The sequence below is a fragment of the Phragmites australis genome, chromosome 1, assembly GCF_958298935.1.
Source record: "Phragmites australis chromosome 1, lpPhrAust1.1, whole genome shotgun sequence".
Taxonomy (NCBI): Eukaryota; Viridiplantae; Streptophyta; class Magnoliopsida; order Poales; family Poaceae; genus Phragmites; species Phragmites australis.
In genome coordinates, this window is record NC_084921.1 from 5,456,885 (window position 1) to 5,459,838 (window position 2,954).

At 51.2% G+C, this 2,954-nt stretch overlaps 1 pseudogene; it reads right to left on the minus strand.

Annotated features, from left to right (window-relative positions):
- Nucleotides 1-1,230: 1,230 nt before the first annotated feature.
- Nucleotides 1,231-2,419, minus strand: LOC133887943 (ethylene-responsive transcription factor ERF073-like; annotated as a pseudogene).
- Nucleotides 2,420-2,954: the final 535 nt, after the last annotated feature.

Here is a 2,954-nt window from a genome sequence, read left to right on the forward strand (position 1 = left end):
AAATAATCTTTATCATATTGTCATGGTCTACCTAACAATATAGAACATGCTTGCATAGGTACGACATCACAATCAACATAATCATGATAAGAACCTAAAGCAAAATGTACTCTCACCATACAAGTTACCTTAACCTTACTATTATTGTCAAATCATTGAATGTAATAGGGATGAGGATGTGAACTAGTGGAAAGTGCTAGCTTCTTCACCATCTCCATGCTAGCCAGATTGTTACAACTCCCACCATCAACGATTATACGAACTGACGCCTTTAATTTTAAACAAGTTGTGACACTAATTTTGCTTCGCACGAGCAATCTGAGCACTAAGCACGTGTTGTGCAATTATACTCAAATATTGGTCCGCATCACTGGCGCTCACATGCTCTTTTTCATGTTCTGAATTTGGTTTGCCATCTTCATATTCAGCAAGCAAAGCATATGTTTCTTCATCAAGATCGTTTGCTAAATCGTACTCATCATCCTCACGAATTATTAGCACATGTCTGCTCAGACACTCCCTCATCATGTGACCAAAACCCTTACAGCGATGGCATTTAGTGTCATTTGTACGTCCTGTTGATGCAACCGGCGATAATAAATTTCTGGTCAAAGCTTGTGTGGCACTTGAGTACATGTTGTAAATCACAAGAATGAGATAGAGTTCCATTCTTAAACCAGGAGCATAGAATCCTAGGAACGAGTGAACCTGATAATTTAATTGACAGGTTCTAGCTCGAGTAATTAGTCTTGGTATCGCATCTGATTTGGACTCACCTCGAGAAGAATTGGTGTGTATCAAGTGATGATGATCACCTTGACTTTGTAAATTCCACAACTTTTTTTTAAAAAAAAATAAACTAATGGGCTGCAGTGCCTCCTTCACTGCAAGCCTACCAAATAACACTGGTTAACATCGGCGATTCTGCAGAACAGTGATCTCACCATACCACTTGAACCATTAGGAGATGGCTGGTTCCGGTTCTAATCCCTCTGATGAGCCGTGGCTTAACGCATCAAAGAGCGATCAACTCACGAATTTGCAGTAGTTTGCCTGGTCCAGTGGTCTCTGTGGCTCTGTTCACAAGTCTCATCACTCTCATGGGCATGGGCCATCGACCTGTATGGTGATTGATTGCAGTTCATCCCGCCAAACAACAGTGAGCAATTTCAATATCATAGGACAAGGGTCCTGCGTGTTTCTTCCCTATCTTGTTGGATTTGGAATCAGTTTACGATATTGCGATGTGATAGCATTGCAGTCAGCTCTTGCAACAATGGCACATGCAACAATCTTCTTCAGACAACGGTAACGATACTGCAAAGTTACAAACTAGACAGAACCACCGTAATTTACAAGACACGGACACAGGCGAAGCTTAAAATGACAAGTTGTCCTCGACGAGGCAATCGTCGTCGAAGCTCCACAGCCCCATCCCCTCGTCCGCGGCGGCGGGGGCGTTGCTCTGCACGGCGTCCGCGCTGAACAAGCCGTCCAGGAACTCGTACGCGCAGACGCGCTACCGTTGAAGAAGGATAACTGGTCGCCGAAGAGGAACGCGTCGAACAGCGCGTCGGACTCGGCGCCGTCGGAGTCGGAGGCCTGGGGCGACGCCTCGGCGGTGCTCGCCGGCTCGGTCCTGAAACGCTTATCGACGTGTTGGTCGGCTTCGACCTCGAGGACAGGGTGCGCGGCGGCCTCGTCGGACGCTGACATGCCCTGCCACGAGAAGTCCGGGAGGGCTCCGGACTCGGAGCTCTCGCTGGCCTTGGGTTCGTGTTTGATGGACGCCGCGTGCTCTTCCTCTTCGTTGAGGAGGTCGATGACCGGCGTCACCTGGGCAGCGGGGACGGCTTTGGCGCGGCCGCGCTTGCGGCTGGCTGGGGCTGCGGAGGAGGATTCGGGGAAGTTGAGCTTGACCCTGGCGCCGCGGATGTCGCGTGCGGCGGCGTCGTAGGCGAGTGCGGCGGCCTCGGCGGAGGGGAAGGTGCCGAGCCAGACGCGGACGCCCTTGACGGGGTCGCGGATCTCCGCCGCCCACTTGCCCCACGGGCGGCGCCGGACGCCCCTGTACTGCACCGGCTTCCTGCGCCGGCTCGGCGCGGCCTGCTGCTGCCTCGTCGGCTTCTTATTCTTGGAGGAAGCGCGGAACACGAACGGCTCGCTCTCCTCCTCCTCCTCCTCCTCCATCATCTCCTCCTCCTCGGAGTCAATGTCGAACTCCCGGAACGCCGCCTCGAAGTCGTCGGCCCTCCGCTTCTTGCCCTCGCCGGCGGGACAGAGGTGGCCCGCCGTGACGCGACGCGCCGGCGTGCTCGGAATGAGCTCAGCAAGGATCGCACCGCCGCACATCTTGCTGTCTGTCTGTTACTCCTCTCCTTCTTGCTGGTCGTAGGCTCACTTCGTGTTTGGTTGGGAATGACCGGTCGAGCGGTTAGGGGCTGTTAAATAGGAGGACGACGCGCTCAGAAAGTGGTTGTGGTGGCGACGGCGTGGGTAAATTCGCGGGACGAGCAGCTGAGACTCCGCGGTTGGACTCCGTGAGCGGTGCAATGCATCTGCCTCTTCCCTTCCTACTTGCCCAACTTGCGCCGCTGTCGCTTCTCGCATCGCGGCGGGACAGCGACGGGAACAGCGGCTTGCCGTCTAGGCCCGGACGGGTGGGCGCGCCTGCATGGTTTGCCGGTTCTGAGATTTTCGTAACCGGAGCGAAACTAAAACCGATGCCCCATTAAAATATTAAAAAAATAATTAATATATAAATTGTAAATCTGTATTAAAAAAATTAACATTACATGATATCAAGAACACGCTGAAAGTTAAAAAAATACATTAGCTGTTGAAAACTAATGTAAAGGTATAAAAACACTGAATCAACTTAAAAAAAATCTTATCAAAACTCATAAGAATTTATATCTCTAACCCGTCAATTGATAAGAGATGATCAAGCCGAT